This window comes from Bubalus bubalis, chromosome 8, assembly GCF_019923935.1.
Source record: "Bubalus bubalis isolate 160015118507 breed Murrah chromosome 8, NDDB_SH_1, whole genome shotgun sequence".
Classification (NCBI taxonomy): Eukaryota; Metazoa; Chordata; class Mammalia; order Artiodactyla; family Bovidae; genus Bubalus; species Bubalus bubalis.
Window position 1 is genome coordinate 25783732 of NC_059164.1, and position 25211 is coordinate 25808942.

The window sequence follows — 25211 nt, forward strand, 5'->3', positions numbered from 1 at the left end:
CAAGGGAAAAACAAATAACACACAAGGGAATTCCCATAAGGATAACAGCTGATCTTTCAATAGAAACTCTTCAAGCCAGGAGGGAATGGCAAGACATACTTAAAATGATGAAAGAAAATAACGTACAGCCCAGATTATTGTACTCAGCAAGAATCTCATTCAAATATGAAGGAGAAATCAAAAGCTTTTCAGACAAGCAAAAGCTGAGAGAATTCTGCACCACCAAACCAGCTCTCCAACAAAAACTAAAGGATATTCTCTAGACAGGAAACACAAAAACGGTGTATAAATTCGAACCCAAAGCAATAAAGTAAATGGCAGCGGGATCATACTTATCAGTAATTACCTTAAACGTAAATGGGTTGAATGCCCCAACCAAAAGTCAAAGACTGGCTGAATGGATACAAACACAAGACCCCTACATATGTTGTCAACAAGAGACCCACCTCAAAACAGGAGACACATACAGACTGAAAGTGAAGGGCTGGAAAAAGATTTTCCATGCAAACAGGGACCAAAAGAAAGCAGGAGTAGCAATACTCATATCAAATAAAATAGACTTTAAAACAAAGACTGTGAAAAGAGACAAAGATGGTCACTACATAATGATCAAAGGATCAATCCAAGAAGAAGATATAACAATTATAAGTATATATGCACCCAATACGGGAGCGCTGCAATATGTAAGACAAATGCTAACAAGTATGAAAGGAGAAATTAACAATAACACAATAATAGTGGGAGACTTTAATACCCCACTCACACCTATGGATAGATCAACTAAACAGAAAATTAACAAGGAAACACAAACTTTAAATGATACAATAGACCAGTTAGACCTAATTGATATCTATAGGACATTTCATCCCAAAACAATGAATTTCACCTTTTTCTCAAGCGTACATGGAACCTTCTCCAGGATAGATCACATCCTGGGCCATAAAGCTAGCCTCGGTAAATTCAAAAAAATAGAAATCATTCCAAGCATCTTTTCTGACCACAATGCAGTAAGATTAGATCTCAATTACAGGAGAAAAACTATTAAAAATTCCAACATATGGAGGCTGAACAACACACTGCTGAATAACCAACAAATCACAGAAGAAATCAAAAAAGAAATCAAAATTTGCATAGAAAGGAATGAAAATGAAAACACAACAACCCAAAACCTGTGGGACACGGTAAAAGCAGTCCTAAGGGGAAAGTTCATAGCAATACAGGCATACTTCAAGAAACAAAAAAAAAGTCAAATAAGTAACCTAACTCTACACCTAAAGCAACTAGAAAAGGAAGAAATGAAGAACCCCAGGGTTAGTAGAAGGAAAGAAATCTTAAAAATTAGGGCAGAAATAAATGCAAAAGAAACAAAAGAGACCATAGCAAAAATCAACAAAACCAAAAGCTGGTTTTTTGAAAGGATAAATAAAATTGACAAACCATTAGCCAGACTCATCAAGAAACAAAGGGAGAAAAATCAAATCAATAAAATTAGGAATGAAAATGGAGAGATCACAACAGACAACACAGAAATACAAAGGATCATAACAGACTACTATCAACAATTATATGCCAACAAAATGGACAACGTGGAAGAAATGGACAAATTCTTAGAAAAGTACAACTTTCCAAAACTCAACCAGGAAGAAATAGAAAATCTTAACAGACCCATCACAAGCATGGATATTGAAACTGTAATCAAAATCTTCAAGCAAACAAAAGCCCAGGTCCACACGGCTTCACAGCTGAATTCTACCAAAATTTAGAGAAGAGCTAAAACCTATCCTGCTCAAACTCTTCTAGAAAATTGCAGAGGAAGGTAAACTTCCAAACTCATTCTATGAGGCCACCATCACCCTAATACCAAAACCTGACAAAGATCCCACCAAAAAAGAAAACTACAGGCCAATATCACTGATGAACATAGATGCAAAAATCCTTAACAAAATTCTAGAAATCAGAATCCAACAACACATTAAAAAGATCATACACCATGACCAAGTGGGCTTTATCCCAGGGATGCAAGGATTCTTTAATATCCGCAAATCAATCAATGTAATACACTACATTAACAAATTGAAAAATAAAAACCCTATGATTATCTCAATAGATGCAGAGAAAGCCTTTGACAAAATTCAACATCCATTTATGATCAAAACTCTCCAGAAAGCAGGAATAGAAGGAACATACCTCAACATAATAAAAGCTATATATGACAAACACACAGCAAACATTATCCTCAATGGTGAAAAATTGAAAGCATTTCCTCTAAAGTCAGGAACAAGACAAGGGTGCCCACTTTCACCATTACTATGCAACATAGTTTTGGAAGTTTTGGCCACAGCAATCAGAACAGAAAAAGAAATAAAAGGAATCCAAATTGGAAAAGAAGAAGTAAAGCTCTCACTGTTTGCAGATGACATGATCCTCTACATAGAAAACCCTAAAGACTCCACCAGAAAATTACTAGAACTAATCAATGACTATAGTAAAGTTGCAGGATATAAAATCAACACACAGAAATCACTTGCATTCCTATACACTAATAATGAGAAAACAAAGAGAAATTAAGGAAACAATTCCATTCACCATTGCAACGGAAAGAATAAAATACTTAGGAATATATCTACCTAAAGAAACTAAAGACCTATATATAGAACACTATAAAACACTGGTGAAAGAAATCAAAGAGGACACTAACAGATGGAGAAATATACCATGTTCATGGATTGGAAGAATCAATATAGTGAAAATGAGTATACTACCCAAAGCAATCTATAGATTCAATGCAATCCCTATCAAGCTACCAACAGCATTCTTCACAGAGCTAGAACAAATAATTTCACAATTTGTATGGAAATACAAAAAACCTCGAATAGCCAAAGCGATCTTGAGAAAGAAGAATGGAACTGCAGGAATCAACCTACCTGACTTCAGGCTCTACTACAAAGCCACAATTATCAAGACAGTATGGTACTGGCACAAAGACAGAAATATAGATCAATGGAACAAAATAGAAAGCCCAGAGATAAATCCACACACATATGGACACCTTGTCTTTGACAAAGGAGGCAAGAATATACAATGGATTAAAGACAACGTCTTTAACAAGTGGTGCTGGGAAATCTGGTCAATCACTTGTAAAAGAATGAAACTAGAACACTTTCTAACACCATACACAAAAATAAACTCAAAATGGATTAAAGATCTCAACGTAAGACCAGAAACTATAAAACTCCTAGAGGAGAACATAGGCAAAACACTCTCCAACATACATCACAGCAGGATCCTCTATGACCCACCTCCCAGAATATTGGAAATAAAAGCAAAAATAAACAAATGGGACCTAATTAACCTTAAAAGCTTCTTCACATCAAAGGAAACTATTAGCAAGGTGAAAAGACAGCCTTCAGAATGGGAGAAAATAATAGCAAATGAAGCAACTGACAAACAACTAATCTCGAAAATATACAAGCAACTCCTACAGCTCAACTCCAGAAAAATAAATGACCCAATTAAAAAATGGGCCAAAGAACTAAATAGACATTTCTCCAAAGAAGACATACAGATGGCTAACAAACACATGAAAAGATGCTCAACATCACTCATTATCAGAGAAATGCAAATCAAAACCACTATGAGGTACCATTTCACGCCAGTCAGAATGGCTGCGATCCAGAAGTCTACAAGCAATAAATGCTGGAGAGGGTGTGGTGTGGATAAAAAGGAACCCTCTTACACTGTTGGTGGGAATGCAAACTAGTACAGCCACTATGGAGAACAGTGTGGAGATTCCTTAAAAATCTGGAAATAGACCTGCCTTATGATCCAGCAATCCCACTGCTGGGCATACACACTGAGGAAACCAGAAGGGAAAGAGACACGTGTACCCCAATGTTCATCGCAGCACTGTTTATAATAGCCAGGACATGGAAGCAACCTAGATGTCCATCATCAGATGAAGGGATAAGAAAGCAGTGGTACATATACACAATGGAGTATTACTCAGCCATTAAAAAGAATACATTTGAATCAGTTCTAATGAGGTGGATGAAACTGGAGCCTATTATACAGAGTGAAGTAAGCCAGAAAGAAAAACACCAATACAGTATACTAACGCATATATATGGAATTTAGAAAGATGGTAACAATAACCCTGTGTACGAGACAGCAAAAGAGACACTGATGTATAGAACAGTCTGATGGACTCTGTTGGAGAGGGAGAAGGTGGGAAGATTTGGGAGAATGGCATTGAAACATGTATAATATCATGTATGAAACGAGTTGCCAGACCAGGTTCAATGCACGATACTGGATGCTTGGGGCTGGTGCACTGGGACAACCCAGAGGGATGGTATGGGGAGGGAGGAGGGAGGAGGGTTCAGGATGGGGAACACATGTATACCTGTGGCGGATTCATTTTGATATTCGGCAAAACTAATATTGTAAAGTTTAAAATAAAATTAAATTAAAAAAAAAAATAAAATAAAAAGCAGAGACATCACTTTTCAGCAAAGGTCCGTCTAGTCAAGGGTATGGTTTTTCCAGTGGTCATGTATGGATGTGAGAGTTGGACTGTGAAGAAAGCTGAACACCAAAGAATTGATGCTTTTGAACTATGGTGTTGGAGAAGACTCTTGAGAGTGCTTTGGACTGCAAGGAGATCCAACCAGTCCATCCTAAAGGAGATCAGTCCTGAGTGTTCATTGGAAGGACTGATGTTGAAGCTGAAATTCCAATAATTTGGCCACCTGATTCGAAGAGCTGACTCATTTGAAAAAACCCTGTTGCTGGGAAAGATTGAGGGCAGGAGGAGAAGGGGATGAGATGGCTGGATGGCATCACCAACACAATGGACATGGGTTTGGGTGGACTCCAGGAGTTGGTGATAGACAGGGAGGCCTGGCATGCAGTGGTTCATGGTGTCGCAAAGAGTCAGAGACAACTGAGTGACTGATAGGTCCAAAAAGGTTTCTGTGGTGGCTGAGATGGTAAAGAATCTGCCTGCAATGCAGGAGATCCAGGTTTGATCCCTGGGTCAGGAAGATCCCCTGGAATAGAAAATGGCAACCCGCTGCAGTATTCTTGCCTGGAGAATTCCATGGACAGAGGAGCCTGGCGGGCTACAATCCATGGGGTCGCAAAAAGTCAGACACAGACAACTAATCGTTTTGCTTTTTTATCATAGGTCTAAAGGCTTCCCAGGTGGCACAGTGGTAAAGACTTTGCCTACCAATGTAGAAGATGAAAGAGACTCAGGTTCGATTCCTAAATCAGGAAGATCCCCTAGAAGAGAAAATGGCAACCCACTCCAGTATTATTGCCTGGAAATCCCATGGACAGAGGAGCTTGGCAGGCTACAGTCCATAGGTTCACAAAGAGTCAGACATGGACTGAGTGATTGAGCACAGCATATAAGTCTCAAACTATCATTTTTTCTTTTTAGAAGGCAATTCAGAGCCTCAGGGAAAGTGTGAATCCATGGGCTCAGTAACCAGCCAGCAGTCCATGGATCAAAAGAGCACAAACATGATTGATTAAGGGTATTTCTGAATGCAGGGCAACAAGGAGACTTCCGGGGGTGTGGCGGGTGGGGGAATCACACTTCCTCTTTGAATAGAAGTGAGGAACAGTTGGAAAGGAAATTAGTTACAAAAGACTCCCACAATGGAAAGAACACCAAAAACTTTCCTTTAGGATAAAAGGAAAGTAAAATTTTAAATACTCATGCTAAGTCACTTTAGTCATGTCCAACTTTGCTGTCCTAAGGACTGTAGCCCACCAGGCTCCTCTGTCCAGGCAAGAATACTGAAATGGGTTGCCATGCCCTCGTCCAGGGGATCTTCCCAACCCAGGAATGGAACTACCATCTTTTATGTCTTCTGCATTGGCAGGTAGTTTCTTAACCACTAGCACTGCCTGGGAAGCCCCTAAATGCTCAGAGCTTGCAAAGCAAATCCTGAGTTCTACACTTAGGAGTGTGTATTTCTTTGACTCTAAGTATTATAACAGGCCAAAGAAGCTCATTAATATACCTATAGTTTTCTTCATAAATAATTATATAGAAATAGCAAAATCAAGTGGGCTTCTCTGGTGGCTCAGATGGTAACCAATCTGCCTGCAATGCCAGAGACCTGGCTTCAATCCCTGGGTTGGGAAGATCCCCTGGAGGAGGAAGGTATGGCAACCCACTTCAGTATTCTTGCCTGAAGAATCCCCATGGGCAGAGGAGCCTGACAGGATACAGTCCAGGGGGTTGCAAACAGTCAGACACAACTGAGCAACTAAGCCGCAGCACACAAAGAGCAAAGTCAAGTGCTTCTTCCTTTCTCTTTGGTTCCAGCTATCCTTACCTGAAAAAAGAAAAAAAAAAAAAAAAAACTTATTCTTGGGCATCAAGATATCCCAAATTCCAAAACAAAGAAAACAAAAATAAATGTTTGATTTCCAATTCAAACCATATGAATCAGAAACTGCAAGAGTGGGTGGGGCTCAGGAATGTGGATTGTAACATATTAAGTCTCCAGAGAGATGGACATGCACCTCCCATTGTAACTACCAGCCATCACCACTCAACCAGTGGCAGCTACACAAATTGTACACATAACCCCTCAAGGAAGAATTAATTCACCAATAAAACCCTTCGCTCTAAATAAAGGTGAGAGCTCTCCACTGTTTCCCTTAGCAATCTCTGGCAAACTAACCGGGGCAATTCTAACCTCTATTAGTTTAAGCTGAGTAATCTAAATGCATCCTGAACCTTTTCAAAAATAAGAAATAGGATTTGCTCAATAATGATTTATGGTAAATTCATCAAGGCTAGATTCTGATCTAAATTTCATCAGTGCTTCTTTCCCAAAGGTCTATAGCAAACTGGACTTTCTGGGAGGCCCAACCATAGCATAACAGATGACAAAGTTGACCTCTCCCTTGTAAGCCATTTACTCCCATGGATGGGATTCAGTTCAGTTGCTCAGTCGTGTCTGACTCTTTGAGATCCCATGGACCACAGCAAGCCAGGCCTCCCTGTCCATCACCAACTCCTGGAGTTTACCCGACTCATGTTCACTGAGTCGGTGATGCCATCCAACCATTTCATCCACTGTCATCCCCTTCTCCTCCTGCCCTCAATCTTTCCCAGCATCAGGGTCTTTTCTAATGAGTCAGCTCTTCGCTTCAGGTGGCCAAAGTATTGGAGTTTCAGCTTCAACATCAGTCCTTCCAATGATATTCAGGACTGATTTCCTTTAGGATGGACTGATTGGATCTCCCTGCAGTCCAAAGGACTCTCAAGAATCTTCTCCAACACCACAGTTCAAAAGCATCAATCCTTTGGTGCTCAGCTTTCTTTATAGTCCAACTCTCACACTCATACATGACTAATGGAAAAACCATAGCCTTGGCTAGACCAACCTTTGTTGGCAAAGTAATGTCTCTGCTTTTTAATATGCTGTCTAGGTTGGTCATAACTTTTCTTCCAAGGAGTAAGCGTCTTTTAATTTCATGGCTGCAATCACCATCTGCAGTGATTTTGGAGCCCAAGAAAATAAAGCGTGCCACTGTTTCCACTATTTCCCCATCTATTTGCCATGAAGTGATGGGACCAGATGCCATGATCTTAGTTTTCTGAATGTTGAGCTTTAAGCCAACTTTTTCACTCTCCTCTTTCACTTTCATCAACATTAGTCAATCAATAACTAGCAATTGACTATCTGTATAACAGGGTGCTTTCTAGGTACCTTGAAAGGTACTATGCAATCAACCTACTCTGTATTTCTTAAAAATTTAAAATGCAGTTTGGGGAGCCAACACAAGAGAAAATAAACAAGAGGAACTGAAGGATTTAACACCTTGAAGTCTAACAATGGGACAAGTAGCTTTTTAAAAGGTACTAACATGTCAAGTAGGGAAGCTACTGCCAAAACTTGTTGAAGTAGAATGTGTGTATGTGGCCCAAGCTCCATTCAAGTAAGAGCAACTACAAGGTGAGTGAAGAAAGGCTAGAAAGAGCACTCAAACTCAATTTTCAGCCCAAGAAATATTCACTGGAGGTGTATTTACAGCATCAGTGTTGGGATTATCTGTGTGGTGGAGGAATTATCTCTGTGGTGGAAGACAATGATGACATGCACCAGGCCTGCCTCTAAAAGTTTCACAGTAACTCACGTTAAGGGCTTCCCTGGTGTCTCAGTGGTAAAGAATTCATCTGCAATTTGGAGACGTGGTTTTGATCCCTAGGTTGGGAAGATCTCTTGGAGAAAGACATGGCAACACACTCTGGTATTCTTGCCTGGGAAATCGCGTGGACACAGGAATCTGGTGGGCTACAGTCAGTGGGGTCTCAAGGACAGGACTTAGCAACTAAACAACCACAATAACTCACATGAGAGGATAAGTCTTCATTACTGACACAAAGAGCTGTTGGGAGAACAGGGCAGGCTTCATGGAGGCAGTGGCTTTTTACATAGGCCTTACGTAAGGTAGCTCAGCTGGTAAGGAATCCACCTGCAATGCAGGAGACCACCGATTCAATTCCTGAATCAGGAAGATCCCCTGGAGAAGGGATAGGCTATTCACTCCAGTATTCTTGCCTGGAGAATCCCCATGGACAGAGGAGCCTGGAGGGCAACAGTCCATGGGGTTGCAAAGAGCTGGACATGACTGAGCAACTAAGTATAGCTATGTAATACAAAGGAATTCAACAGGAAGATTTTGAGAAAAATGGCTTTCCCAAGAAAGGAAGCAGGCTGGTATCTGGGGAAGAGCAGGTCATCGAGTTTGACAAAGCATTAAAAATAAAAACAAAAAGGTCTTATCAGACATTTAAAAAATGTTTAATGATATTCAAGAGAATTCAGAATGTCACTTGGATACATTTATCTAATTTAATAGCCAATGTGGAGTCAAGAAAATGTATGCTCTGTTGAACTACATCATTGGAGTTGTAATTTAGAAGGCGAAATCTGGCAGCAGACTGTAGGCTAATTGGGAACAAGGGGAGGACGGGCAGGCAAGCCAGAGGCCGGTCCAGAAGTTCAAATCGGGAGGAGTGAGGGGGGCCTGAGCAGAGCCTCTCCTGCAGCTGCAAGCCCCTCCCTCCATCCTGAAGATTCTGGTGAAAAGGGGTTGTGAGAATCTTCCTAGTTCAGTAAGAAAAAGAATAATCTCCTTTCAACAGAGTAATGGGGATAACGTTAAGTGTAATAAATGATTACTACTGTAGCAAATTCCAGTGAAAATTACATCATTAATGTATATGTTAAAATTGTATGTTTATACATTAGTTTATAAATTGAATGTACAACTCTGTAAAGGAAAACATTCCCATTTTTATGATTCAGGCAGGTAGACGAGCAATGCCTCATAGGGAAATTCCCTGCATGTTTGCATCACACCCTCTTTGCCCTCATGTTCCTCCAAAATAGGAGAAAATCATCGAATGAACAAGACAGTTAACTTGCCTTCAATTTCATGTCACAATCATAGGCAATTCTGACACAAAATCCTATGCTTACCCAATCAAACTGCAATATTTTCACAAAAACCCACTCCAGTATTCCTGCCTGGAGAATCCCATAGACAGAGGAGCCTGATGGGTTACAGTCCATGGGGTCGCAAAGAGTCGGACACAACTGAGAAACTGAGCATGTATGCACACAATATGGAAATATAAAATAATGACACTGGAAAATGTTTCCAAAACATCACCCATGTTAGTTTATAATTTGGGGACTATGTGGCAGAGGCAACATTCATCTTAGTATCAACTAAGTCTGACAATAACATTGAGGAAGAAAGGTTTGAAGGACAAGAATCTCATATTTACTTTCCTTGAACTTGGTCTCATCTTTCAAAAATTTTTTTTATAATTTTATATCCTTTTATATTCAGAATATTCTCATTATTCCCATTAGAGAGAAAAGAAAATCAAGGCAAGGAATGCTCATCGTCTAACAACTAAACTGACACCCAGGCTTCCATTTCTAATTTCAGTTAAATTTTATCAGTTTTTCCATTTTTTTTATTTTTGTTTTTATTCTCATTAAGTGCTCTTATGCCTATGTTTTCACCTAAGAGTTTTATGGTGTCTGGCCTTACATTTAGATCTTTAATCCATTTTGAGTTTATTTTTGTATATGGTTTTAGGGAATGTTCTAATTTCATTCTTTTGAAATTATCTGTCCAGTTTTCTGCTCTAATTTCATTATTTTGAAATTATTTGCCCAGTTTTCCCAGCACCACTTACTGAAGCTTTTGCAGAGCAAAGGAAACCATAAACAAGACAAAAAGATAACTCTGAATGGGAGAAAATATTTCCAAAAGAAGGAAATGGCAAAGGATTAATCTCCAAAAGATATAAGCAGCTCATGCAGCTCAATATCAAAGAAATACCAACAATCCAATAAAAAAAATAGGCAGAATATCTATCTTTTCTCCAAAATAAGACATACAGATGGCCAGTAGGCACATGAAAAGATGCTGAACATCACTGATTATTAGAGAAATGCTAATCAAAACTACAATGAAGTACCACCTAACATCTGCCAGAACAGCCATCATCACAAAATCTACAAACAATAATGGCTGGAGAGGGTGTGGAGAAAAGGAAATCCTTTTGCATTGTGGTAGGAATAAATTGATAAACCCCCTGTGGGGAGCAGAATGGAGGTTCCCTTGTTGTTGCTCACTCAGTCGTGTCCAACTCTTTGCAACCCCATGGACTGAAGAATTCCAGGCTTCCCTGTCCTTCACCATCACCTGGAGTTTGCTCAAACTCATGTTCATTAGGTCGGTGATGTCATCCAACCAATCTCATCCTTTGTCATCCCCTTCTCCTCCTGCCTTCAATATTTCCCAGCATCAAGGTCTTTTCTAATGAATCAGCTCCTCACATCAGGTGGCCAAATTATTGGAGCTTCAGCATCAGTGCTTCCAGTGAATATTCAGGACATATCTCTTTAGGATTGACTGGCTTTATCTCCTTGTAGTTCAAGGGACTCTCAAGAGCCTTTTCCAATATCATAGTTCAAAAGCATCAGTTCTTCAGTGCTCAGTCTTCTTTATGGTCCAACTCTCACATTCATACATGACTACTGGAAAAACCATAGCCTTGACTAGATGGACCTTTGTAGGCCAAGTAATGTCTGCTTTTTAATATGCTATCTAGGTTTGTCATAGCTTTACTTCCAAGGAGCAAATGTCTTTTAATTTCATGGCTGCAGTCACCACCTGCAGTGATTTTGGAGCCAAAGAAAATAAAGTCTGTCACTGTTTCCATTGTTTCCTCATCTAATTGCCATGAAGTGATAGGGCCAGATGCCATGATTTTCACTTTTTTGAATGTTGAGTTTTAAGCCAGCTTTTTTACTCTCTTCTTTTGCTTTCATCAAGAGGCTCTTTAGTTCCTCTTCACTTTCTGCCATAAGGGTGGTGTTCTCTGCATACCTGAGGTTATTGATATTTCTCCCAGCAATCTTGATTCCAGCTTGTGCTTCATCCAGTCCAGCATTTTGCATGATGTACTCTGCATATAAGTCAAATAAGCAGGGTGACAATATACAGCCTTTATGTACTCCTTTCCTGATTTGGAACAGTCTGTTGTTCCATGTGCAGTTCTAACTGTTGCTTTTTGACCTGCATACAGGTTTCTCAGGAGGCAGGTCAGGTGGTCTGATATTCCCATCTCTTGAAGAATCTTCCAGTTTGTTGTGATCAACACAGTCAAAGGCTTTGATGTAGTCAATGAAGCAGAAGTAGATGCTTTTGTGGAACTCTCTTGCTTTTTCTATGATCCAACAGATGTTGGCAATATGATCTTTGGTTCCTCTGCCTTTTCTAAATCCAGCTTGAACATCTGGATGTTTCTGGCTCATATACTGTTGAAACTTAGCTTGGAGAATTTTGAGTAATTACTTTGCTAGTGTGTCAGGTTAGTGTAGTTGTGCAGTAGTTTGAGCATCGTTTGGCATTGCCTTTCTTTGGGATTGGAACGAAAACTGACCTTTTCCAGTCCTGTGGCCACTGCTTAGTTTTCCAAATTTGCTTGCATGTTGAGTGCAACATTTTAACAGTATCATCTTTTAGGATTTGAAAGAGCTCAGCTGGAATTCCATCACCTGCCCTAGCTTTGTCCATAGTGATGTTTCCTAAGGCCTACTTGACTTTGGACTCCAGGATCTCTGGCTCTAGGTGAGTGATCACACCATCGTGATTATCTGGGTCGTGAAGCTCTTTTTTGTACAGTTCTTCTGTGTATTCTTGCCACCTCTTCTTAATATCGTCTGCTTTTGTTAGGTCCATACCATTTCTGTCCTTTATTGGGCCCATCTTTGCATGAAATGTTCCCTTGGTATCTCTAATTTTCTTGAAGAGATCTCTAGTCTTTCCCATTCTATTGTATTCCTCTATTTCTTTGCATTGATCACTGAAGAAGGCTTTCTTATCTCTCCTTGCTATTCTTTCGAACTCTGCATTCAGATGGGTATATCTTTCCTTTTCTCCTTTGCCTTTCACTTTAAAACACCAAAAATAGAATTACCACAAGACCCAGCAAATCCACTACTGGACATTTACACGGAGAAAACCATAATTCAAAAAGACACATACACCCCAATGTTCACCGCAGCACTGTTTACAATAATCAGGATTTGGAAGCAACCTAAATGTCCATCAACAGAAGAATGGATAAAGAAGATACGGTGCATATATGTAATGGAGTGTTACTCAGCCATAAAAAAGAATGAAACTGGGTCATCTATAAAGACATGGAGAGACCCAGAGACTGTCATAGAGAATGAAATAAAGCAAAATGACAAAAGCAAATAGCATATATTAAAGCATATATATGGAATCTGAAAAAATATTATAGACAATCTTATTTACAAAGCAGAAATAGAGACACAGATGTAGAGTATAAATGTATGGATACCAAGCAGGGGAAAGGGGGATAGGATGGATTGGGAAACCGACATATATACACTATTCACATTGTTGTTTAGTTACCAAGTCAGGTCCAATCCTTCTGTGACCCCAAGGACTATGGCCCACCAGGCTCCTCTGTCCATGGGATTTCCCAGGTAAGAATACTGGAATGAGTTGACATTTCCTTCTCCAGGGGCTCTTCCCAACCCAGGGGTTGAACCTGTGTCTCCTGCATTACAAGCAGATTCTTTACCACTGAGCCATCAGGGAAGCCCACACACTATTGATACTATGAGATAACTAATGAGAACCTACTGTATAGCAGAGGGAACTCTACTCAGTGCTCTGTGATGACCTAAATGGAAGGAAGTCCAAAAAAGAGGGGATATATATACACACACATACATATAGCTGATTCACTTTGCTGTTCAGCAGAAACGAACACAACATTGTAAAACAACTATACTGTAATAAATTTTAAAACAAAACAACTTTACTGGCTCTCATTCAATACTTACTGGGGCCTGCTCTCCTCTTTGAGCCAAATCCAGGCTTTACCTTTGTGTCATCTGTCTTTAATGCCATGCCTACTGCTTTCTAAGGTCAAAAAGGAACAGAGAGCATTATAAAAATAATACTCAGAGGGTCTGATGGATGTTAAATTGCTCATACAAAATAACATCTTGATATGAGTTAATTGCAAATTAATGAAAAACATGAATTCTAGTACATTCAAATAAAACTCATTGGTTGAAAAAATAAAGGAAAATCTGCTTAGCAGAACACATTCTGCCAACTCCCAGATGGTTAAGCAATAAATCATGACAGTCTACAAATCCAACACATGCTATCTCTGTGCATTAAAGAAGGCATTTTCGTGAATGCTAGCCAACCAAGCCCCTGATCACCAGTCGAAGATTTGGAAATTATATTCTAGTGCTCAATTACTTCTGTAAAGAAGTCCAAGGACTAGCAAAGTTCTTTGAAAAAGGTACCTGAATCACCTGGGAAGTGTACTTGGAAAAACAGAGTACTCTGGCATGTATCAAATGAGTCCATTTTCTGGTATGTAGCATCTTGAAGCACAAAAGATTCCCATTTCTCTGAAAATCCCCAAGTACCCTGCAAAAAGCCCTGCAGGTTGAGCTTATATGAGTCCAAAATTTAAATTTAGATTCAGCCCAGATGCCATCAATGATGGCAATGACCTCCCACCAGACAACATTAAGAATTTTGTCACTCTTGGAGACTAACTCATTACAGTCTCCAAAATGAACTTGCACATTCAATGTCTAGTTATTCTGAAGTTGCACCCTAGACCATTTAGTGCTTGAAAGTCTGGAGGCTCACCAATATCACCCTTTTTGACTTTGCAATTAAGCCAAAGGAATATATAGACTTGATAGAGGAACAAAGAGGGCCATGAAAGATTATGTGAAGAGAAATAATATTCAGAAAGTAGCATTTTAAGAAGATTTTCCTACAGCAGTTTGCCAGCTACAATGAGTTAGGAAGCACACCTGTGAGAAGACCCACCTTCATGAAATGGCAGAGACCCAATTCTAAGTAACCAAAGCCAAAAAGGAGCCCACCAGGCTCCTCCGTCCATGGGATTTTCCAGGCAAGAATACTGGAGTGGGTTGCCATTTCCTTCTCCAGGAGATCTTCCCGACCCAGGGATTGAACCCAGGTCTCCCGCAATATAGGCAGATGCTTTACCATCTGCGCCACCGGGGAAGTCCTATTATTTACTGGGATAGGCTAAACATTGAAAAAAGACAGCTCACCAAGAACTCTGTCTCCTGGACTCTAGACAGAGAAAGGACAGTGGGACAGCTTGCTAGGCAAAAATAACAACAATAATAACAGCCTCCACAGCCTTACAGTCTTCTGTACTGGCCTGATAGACTGTAGGGGTTTTCTTGCCCACTTTAGAGGGGCAGTTGTAGAAAGGTTCTTCTCTCCTCATCACCTATCTAAGAAGTGAAAGTCACTCAGTGTGTCTGACTCTTTGTGACCCCATGGACTATATAGTCCATGGAATTCTCCAGGCCAGAATACTGGAGTAGGTAGCCTTTCACTTCTCCAGGGGAATCTTCCCAACCTGTGGATCGAATCCAGGTCTCCTGCATTGCAGGCGGATTCTTTAGCAGCCGAGCCACAAGGGAAGCCCAAGAATACTGGAGTGGGTAGCCTATCTCTTCTCCAGTGGCTCTTCCTGACCCAGGAATCGAACCAGAGTCTCCTACATTGCCAGAGGATTCTTAACCAACTGAGCTATGAGGGGAAAATGAAAGTCACTCAGCTGTGTCTGACTCTCTATGACCCCATGAACTCTACAGTCCATGAATAGTTGGAATACTGAAATCCTGGAGTGGGGAGCCCTTCCCTTCTCCAGGAGATTTTCCCAACCTAGGGATCAAACCCATTTCTCCCGCATTGCAGATGGATTCTTTACCAGCTGAGCCATCAGGGAAGCCCATCTTAGAAGTACCCCGCTTTTAAAGGCGAGTTTATGTCTCACTTCTCCCCCTGACTCAGTCACACTTCCTTTCCTCTCCCATTGTTGTCGTTGTTTAGTCAATATGTTGTGTCCAACTCTTTGCAACCCCATGGACTGTAGCTCACCAGGCTCCTCTGTTCACGAAATTTCCCAGGCAAGAACACTGGAGTGGGTTGCCATTTCTTTCTCTAGAGGATCTTCCTGACCCAGGGATTGAACCTGTGTCTCCAGCACTAGCAGGCAGATTCTTTACCACTGAGCCACCTAGGAAGACCCCTTCCTCTCCCCTAAACACCTCTTAATTCCTAGTCTGTTTCAAGTCATTTAGCCTGAAGAGGGTTTTCTATTTTAGATGTCTGAAAATACATAAATTTCAAAGTCTGGAATTTTGTTTATTTCCATCTTTATGATGGGTATTATTTTATCTTTTAAATCTACAATAAATTCTTCAAGTCTATATTCCTTCCACAACAGAAGAAACTGAGTGATTACACTCTTTGTTTTTGCTTTTTAATTTTTATTGGAGTAATAGTTGATTTACAACGTTGTGTTCATTTCTGCTATATGGCAAAATAAATCAGTCATACATATAAATATTACATTCTTTGTTTAAACATCCATTATCAGGGAACTCTGCCCTGTTACATAATTCCATAATTCCCTTTTATAAAAGTAAGCATGATCCTAAGGAAGCTTCCCAGGTGGCATTAGTGGTAAAGAACCTGCCTGCCAATACAGAAGGCAAGAGAGGCAGGTTCAACCGCTGGGTCAAGAACATCCCCTGGAGGAGGGTACAGCAAGCCACTCCTGTATTCTTGCCTGGAGAATCCCATGGACAGAGAAGTCTGGTGGGCTACAGTCCATAGGGTTGCAAAAAGTCGGACATGACTGAAGTGATTCAGCATGCATGCAAGGAAGCAGTAGCCCTTCACGTATCTAAATACTTGTAAAGTGAATAGTACTCCAATAGAGCTGGGAGGCCTTTTAGTACCCTCAGTTGATTTCTTTCTTCACAATAACACCTCAATTAATTTGGATTGAATTGATTCTTGTTGCTCAATGATACTTTTCAATTGGTTTGGCTTCTTGTCCTGTCTCCCACCTATTTCTGCACACTGATTACCATGCAATCAACATGCTCTGAATGTGAGGCTGGCTGAAATTGCTGGATCACTTACTCATTTCTCTTATATTAACCCAGCCTGAGTAAGTATAGGCGAAACAGTTCATTGTTGAAGATCCCTGGATCCAATATGTAACACATAAAATGATAATATTTGCTTTTTAAGCACTTCAAAGTGACTTTATAACATCAGTGAACTAATATTAGCATCTTGATTTATTTATGGTAATCAGAAGAAACAATAGTTTGTATGAAACTATATCCTGAATAACCAGATAGTTCATATAAATTATGATTATTGCTATTATCACTGTCATGAAACCCATGTAAAGCTTCCCCTCATCACAGCTGTTTATCACAAGGAAAATAAATATACAACTGACCCTACTAAGAGTAAAACCATGAAGTCAATGTAGGTTCAAGCAACTGTTGTTAAAACATAAAAGGGATGTAAAACATGTTTACTATTACAGAAAACTTCTGGTTATTGTATGCTGGGTTTCCCAAGCTAAGATGGAAATTTTAAATATTTACCTTAACTTACACTTATCTAAATCATCCGTAATATTGAACTGTTACATGAGGCCTCCTTTTCCTCTGTGATCATGTATGCATGCACACACACACACACTCCCACATTCCCACACTAACCTACAGACCACATGGTTTTTTAACCTTTATTTTCATTCATAATTAGGGACAATGGCTTTCTTTTCTAATGAAGTTCAATGATGTAGGGAAAATATTATATACAAATCTGAAAGAAAGAGCTCTAAATTACACAGCCACAGGATTTCCTGCCAAAATATGTTAATCTTATTACTTGATTCATCATTTTAATTTATTTGAATCTGATTTTTTATTTTATTTTATGCCCTACTGGAAAGAACATGAGGTCTATAATACACTTCTAGTTAATCTGCATCAATTAAAACCATATCATGCAAAAAATTTTTAAATTATTCACTACCATGTATAAAGAGATAGCTAGTGGGAGCCTTCTATAAAGGGAGTTCATACTAGTGCTCTGTGATGACCTAGAGGAGTTAGCGGAGTGAGATGGAAGCAGGCAAGAAGGGCCACAAGGAAGGGGATATATGTATACAGATAGCTGATACACTTCATTGTATAGCACAGACTAACACAGCTTTACATTCAGAAAACTAAGATCATGGCATCTGGTCCCATTACTTCATGGCAAGTAGATGGGGAAACAGTGGAAACAATGGCTGACTTTATTTTTCTGGGCTCCAAAACCACTGCAGATGATGACTGCAGCCATGAAATTAAAAGACGTTTACTCCTTGGAAGGAAAGTTATGACCAACCTAGACAGCATATTTAAAAGCAGAGACATTACTTTGCCAACAAAGTTCCATCTAGTCAAGGCTATGGTTTTTCCTGTGGTCATGTATGGATGTGAGAGTTGGACTGTGAAGAAAGCTGAATACCAAAGAATTGATGCTTTTGAACTGTGGTGTTGGAGAAGATTCTTGAGAGTCCCTTGGACAGCAAGGAGATCCAACCAGTCCATCCTAAAAGAGATCAGCCCTGGCTGTTCATTGGAAGGACTGATGTTGAAGCTGAAACTCTAATACTTTGGCCACCTGATGTGAAGAGTTGACTCATTGGAAAAGACCCTGATGCTGGGAAAGATTGAGGGCAGGATGAGAAGGGGACGACAGGGGATGAGATGGTTAGATGGCATCACCGACTCGATGGACATGAGTTTGGGTAGACTCTGGGAGTTGGTATTGGACAGGGAGGCCTGGCGTGCTGCAGTTCATGGGGTCGCAAAGAGTCAGACACGACTGAGCAACTGAACTGAACACAACTTTGCAAAGCAACTGTTGTTGCTTAGCTGCTAAGTCTTGTCCAACAATTTTTCAACCCCATGGACTGTAGCCCACCAGGCTCTTCTGTCCATAGGATTTCCCAGGCAAGAATACTGGAGTGGGTTGCCATTTCCTTTTCCAGGGGATCTTCATGACCCAGGGATCGAATCAGTGTCTCCTGCATTGGCAGGCAGATTCTTTACCCATGAGCCAACTGGGAAGCAATTACTTGCCAATAAAAAATAAATTTTAAAAATTTAAACATATTTCTTTAAAGTATATTACAGTCATTTCTAATCTCCTTACGTTTATTACTAGAGATAAAAGATTAACTGAGAAGTTTGCACTGCACACAGAAATGACTAAAGTGATGGGTCTCAAATTGTGGTGCTCAGACAGCATCATCTGGGAACTTGTTTGAAAAGTAAATTTAGTATCTCTGAAGGCACTGAATCAGAATGCCTGAGGATGGAGCCAGCAGCCCATATTTCAATGAAAGGCCTCTAGGTGATTTGATGATTCTTGGCATAAAGAATCCTAAGAGCAGGGCTGATCCCTGAGAGGTAGGCAGATTTTATCACTCCTCTCCCCTGCCTAGTCTACCTTCTGTCCCTCTCTGATTGTCCTTTTTCTATGAGCCTGGGCACTAGGGGCAGCCTGCTCAGCAAATGCCCCAAGCCAAAAATTCACCCTCCCTCCTAAGCATCCAGAGCTCCCTTTCTCCAAAAAATGCCCCAGTCATATCACATTTGATGGGAAACACAAATTCACACTGAGATGTTAATGATGGTTAACAGCCTACCATGTCATGCTCTCAGGATGACCTGCGCTATACACTTTTATCTAAACCCCACATGTGGGATAATATTTCTGTAGTAGTATCAGCGGCAGGACCATTTCTCAGGTCACTTTGGGCCTTGAAAATGACACTAAGCAGCAGTATCATCACCTAATTCTTCACTCCCACAAAACTTCACATCCTCCTCATTTCATTCATTCTCTTCTTTATCTAGCAAGTATTTATTGAACACTTAGGTTCAACCCCTGGGTTGGGAAGATCCTCTGGAGAAGGGAATGGCTACCCACTCCAGTCAGAGAAGGCAATGGCAACCCACTCCAGTGCTCTTGCCTGGAAAATCCCATGGACGGAGGAGCCTGGTAGGCTGCAGTCCATGGGGTCACTAGGAGTCAGACACGACTGAGCGACTTCACTTTCACTTTTTACTTTCATGCATTAGAGAAGGAAATGGCAACCCATTCCAGTGTTCTTGCCTGGGGAATCCCAGGGATGGGGGAGCCTGGTGGGCTGCCATCTATGGGGTTGCACAGAGTTGGACACAACTGAACCCACTCCAGTATTCTGCCCTGGATAATTCTGTGTACTGTATGGTCCATGGGGTCGCAAAGAGTTGGACACAACTGGGTGACTTTCACTTTCACTATGTACCTGGCCCTATGTTAAGCTTATGTTCACTTTTTCAACATTGCAACAAATGTCTGTAGAAAGAAAGAACTAGAAAAAGGAAGGAGGAGAGGGGTCTATGACTTTCCCTAAACAACATTTTTCACTGTCTTGCTGAAAGTCTAATATTGCTCCTCCCTCTGTGTTTTCCATTGCTAGCCCAAAGCCCCAAATCAGCTGATCTTCTGCATTACACATCTAAAAAGTTTTATTTTGATTTCTCCAGTCTGAAGAGACCAAGGATTAGAGGTAACTAAAATGTTACAGATAATTGGCCTGCAATTAACATATGTTTAAATATGAGGCCAACTGCTATAGGCTCCTACTAGACCAGTTAACTTTCCACAGCTCTTTTATTAACATGGAAATAATGACATTCCACATTGTATGCCATGAATTTTTTGGACTTTCTTATAGAGTCGTGGTAGGGTCTCACTTGGTGATTTAGTGGTTTAGTCGCTAAGTAGTGTACGACTCTTGTGACCCTAAGGACTGTAGCCCTCCTGGCTCCTCTGTCCAGGAAATTCTCCAGGCAAGAATACTGGAATGAGTTGCCATTTTATTCTCCAAGGGTCTTACTTACAACTTATTAATAAAAAGACCTGACCTCTTTGCTAAATAAAAGCACATAACTCTTCCCAGGACTGATGAGTAGTTAGATGGTTTTTGATGGCAGAGGTACCTTTCAGACTCAGAATCACACACGTCTACACACACACACACACACGCACACACACACACACACACACAGTAAAACCTTGGGTTTCTGGCCTGAGGCAAGTCACTCTCCCTTAAATAATCTCCAGTACCTATGCTTTGAAAAAAAAAAAAAAAAAAAAATAGAACGAACTCCTGGAATGAGGCAGTTCTCAAAGAGTGGTTGATCATCATGACCAATATCACCAGGAAATACTAGTTGTTGGGCCCACCCAAGATCTACTAAATGAGAGATTCTGAGGGTGGGGTCCAGGAATCTGTTTTAACAAGCCTCCAAGTGATAACAAGAACACTAAAATTTGAGAACCACTGCTCTGCATTTATCACTGAAACCAGGACAACAAAATGAATGTGGAAAATATGAGGAAATTTCCTTTTTTCAGAAAAGGAGGAAAGACTTGCCTTAAGAACACAGAAGCATCTGACTAGTCAAGGAATACCTCCAAAGAACCATCTGAACATAAGGATATTTTGTCAGTGGAACCCAGGTCTGGGGATGAGGTAAAGAAAGGTCATAAAATAAGGGCCATGTCTAGATAAATTATGATATTTTTCTTACTAACTTAAGAGGATGGTTTATTAAATCAATTCAGTTGTACCAGAAAGAGAGACGGAGATGGGAAACGGAGGAGAGGTGAGGGAAGAAGAGAGAAGGGAGGTGGTGGAGAGGTGGAAGAGGAGGGGAAGGGGGGGGGAAATGGAGAGGGGCAAGAGAAGGGAAAGAGGAAATGTGAGTATGGCTGTGTTTTGGTTGCCTTTGTACATTGGGCTGCAAAACAATTCAGAAGTTTAAAGTAGAAATAATATTAGCTAATATTTAAGAAGAAAGGGAAATGCATGACAAATGAGGGCAGAAACAAGGTAAATTATACATGATATGACAAAGAAAGCAATGGTATAAAGTAAAAAAAAAAACAATTTAAAGTTGTATACATCTTATAATCATTTCTGTTTTAAAAACAGTAGTAGTATGTGAACAAGAATTGGAAGACATCAAAATGAATAGCATTATAGAATAGACTGTTGGTTGGTTTTTTGCCTTTTTTTTCTTTTTCCTAAAACTGACTCTAATGCTAATGGATTTTCTTCCTAAGTTTGGCTGACTGAAGGCTGGAGTTGCAGGGGGTGCTCTGGTTCAGCTTTTCTGAACTTCCTTCTTTATTCCTATGATCATATCCTGTATCACCTAGTGGTGCCAGGAGGCGGGTCAGCCCACTGCAGCTCATGTATGAATTCACCCGCAGATACGTTCTCACCTGCTGGTCACGTGTCACATTAGATCAGTGAATCTTGACAGACAACTATTCTAAAAGCAGTTTCTAGAAAGAGCTGAGTGGTACATCAGTATGAATTTCTACAGGGTTTCCCAGGTTGAACTAGTGGTGAAGAATCCACCTGCCAATGCAGGAAACATAAGAGGCACAGGTTCGATCCCTGGGTTGGGAAGATCCCCTGGAGGAGGACATGGCAACCTATTCCATTGTTGCCTGGAGAATCCCCATAGACAAAGAAGCCTGGCAGGCTACAGTCCATGGGGTCGCACAGAGTCAGACATGACTGAAGTGACTTAGCATGCACAAACATGAATTTTTGGAACAGCTTGTTCTAAATGCAGGAGCTATGACACCTTCAAACTTCAAAGCCAATGGTGTGCTCAGCTTAGTTATGAAAATTGGCATTTGGGGAAATTTGTAACAGAGACATGCAGAAAGGACAAATAAGAAGGCCTGGATAGGAAATCTCCCTGCACTTTCATCGCTAGAGTCGCATAATAAGATGTTACTGGGAATGGAACAGCATCAGGGAAAATAAGCAAATATGCAGAATGTGAACAATTAAGAAAATGTCAAGTACAAAGAGCCAACTCTTATAAAGAATAAATAATTGGTGAAGCATTTACTTCTTCAGCACCCAAGGGGGGAATAAATAGAAATGAAAGAAATAGAAAGGAACTTGCTTGAAAGTGGCTTGGCAGTCTGAAGAACAGCTGGATTGAATTTAGCTTTCCCAAGCAAACAGAAGGGGAGATTTAGGGCTAACCCAACTTGTCTGTCCAGATTAATTCAGCTTTCATACAGTCATTCATCAATCAGTGTCTACCAGGTGGCCACCACTAACCGCCACATACACCAAGCAAACGATGTGTTAGGCCCAGGGAAAGCAGATCCTGCCTGCTCACCTGGGCCTCTTCTCTGCCTCTTGCCCTCTCACTGACCCTTCTTTTTGACATACCAACTCTGCCCTGGGAGAAAAGTGTGCAGCTGCATGCCACACTTGCTAGACCACCTAGGATAACCTGAAGAAATAGAAGCTGAAAGTCCAATTTTTAATGTATTACCTGTGTTTAAATTACTCTCTAGGCCCAAGATGGAGCTTCTGCTGCAAATCGAAACTTAGTTTCTTTTTTTTCCCCTTTAGCTTTCATGTCCAATTAAATGCTCTGCTTGACCAGAAATGCACTATTATCTGGTCAGCCAATTCCCAAAGGCCAAGCTTACTCTGGGCTCTATACTTATTTCTTTATTCCTTCTCACCACAAACATCCAAACAGATTGACTACGTGGCTCCAGCTAACCAGATATTTTCTGTTTTTCTCTTCCTTGTTCTTCTTTCTTTATCTTAAAAGCTCCCTGCCCTTCACCCCCATTTTGAAGCTGGCCCAATGGAGACTGTCAATTTTGTGAAGTGTTAAATAAAAACTTAAATTGCCTTCTTTAATCCTTTTTAGCACTTGGAACTAAATCATATTTTTTAGTCAATCAAAGAGTCTCAAGACATTAGTCACTTTTGACTCCTCTTGGGAAGAAACTAAGATATTAATATAAAAGAGTTAATGAAGACAAGTTTTTGCCATTGAAATGTATCCAGCATATAGTTTAAACCATTAGAGATCAATGTAAGATTGTCTACAATAAAAAAAAAAAAAAACCAGATAGCCTAGTAAAACGCACATTAAAGAGAATCAACCCAAAATTCTTACATTTTTGCCAATTTTTCCTAGCAAGTTTGACATTATCAAGTACTAAAAGGAAAGCCCAGACAGATTTTGATTATCAATGATAGATCATAAGCAGTCCTTGGCAGTGATTATCTACTAGTCTAGTATTCATGTAATACTCAACATCTCTCAGGATGCTGGGCACAGCTAAATCAGGGGTCTTCTGAGTCATGAGACTGGGGTGACTGTGCATCTGCATATTTCAAATACAGGATCAGTATGAGAGTGAACTGTGCTTTTGAACTGTGGTGTTAGAGAAGACTCTTGAGAGTTTCTTGGACAGCAAGGAGATCCAACCAGTCCATCCTAAAGGAAATCAGTCCTGAATATTCATTGGAATGACTGATGCTGAAGCTGAAAGGCCAATATTTTAGCCACCTGATGTGAGAAGCCAAGTCATTAGAAAAGACCCTGGTGCTGGGAAAGATTGAAGGCAGGAGGAGAAGGGGACAACAGAGGACGAGATGGTTGGATGGCATCCCCAACTCAATGGACATGAGTTTGAGCAAGCTCCGGGAGATGGTGAAGGACAGGGAAGCATGGCGTGCTGCAGTCCATGGGGTCACAACAAGTTGGACACGACTGAGAGACTGAACTGATGAAAGAGAAGTGTATTTACAGCATCCCATTTCTTTCTTACAGAGTGAGTTTCATTCTGGCATATTCAGGGTATAAGGAGAGCATCTCACATTGCCCACACCTTAGACTCTAGATAACTGCCTTCCTCCTCTCATACTCATGCCCTAAACTTCGAGCATACACCCACATAATCATAACAGTACAAATGAAACATCAAATCTAGTAAAGAGACTTTAGTCTGATTTAAAGCCTTGGGTGGTAGCCAGTGAATTCCTGAAACTTCAGATAGAAGAAATCCCTCTGGTATATTTGTCTTTCAGGCCAAGCTAGATGAAAAATGAAAGAAAAAAATCCCTGATTTCACGCAGAAGTACACTGAACCTACCCAACCCTTAAGCAGAGTTTGATAACCCTTTTTATAATAGAGTTACAAATACAGGGGGGAAAAAACCCATACCGTGATCTGAAAGAATGCACACTTAGAGCCAAATCTTAGAGCAACAGTTAAGTTGGCCTCAGAGGGATTAATTTAGTATATACAGGGGAAAGTCTGATTGCCTTTGTTTGGAATGCCCTGACACCTAGCCCCATGATGAAATCAAAATGACTCACCTAATCACAAATGAGACCATTGCACTGAGTGGAGAAAATCCAGACCCAATGCTCTGAGGACAAGATCATAAAACTAGGAATATTAAGACTTGGAAGGATATGAGAGTTTATCTATTCCAGTCGTCTACTTAATATATCCATTCTCTCTACAACATTATAGGAAACTGCCCATCAACTTTGTTTGAATAAAAAAATGATTATCTCATGACACCAGGTTTAAGTGACTGGGTAAGTACATGTTTAAGTAAGATTACCGGGTTCCTCAAGTATTGTGTATCCCCTTGGGTCTATTTTTTCTCATGCTGATGTAAAGCATTTGTTATATATATAGATCTGTTTGTTATATTTGTAGATCCCCCCTCCTATGTCCCTACAGGTCAAAAATGTTGAAGCCTTCTTATCCTGCCTTTTCCAAGATAACATGAGCCAATAAACCCTTTGTTTGTTCAGACCATCCATTCAAAT

The 25211-nt window shown here is 40.3% G+C and overlaps 1 long non-coding RNA gene across 7 annotated transcripts in view; it reads right to left on the reverse strand.

Annotated features, from left to right (window-relative positions):
* Positions 1–25211, reverse strand: part of LOC112586460 — a 303931-nt gene that overhangs the window by 121422 nt on the left and 157298 nt on the right. The gene's annotated exons all lie outside the window — the stretch shown is intronic.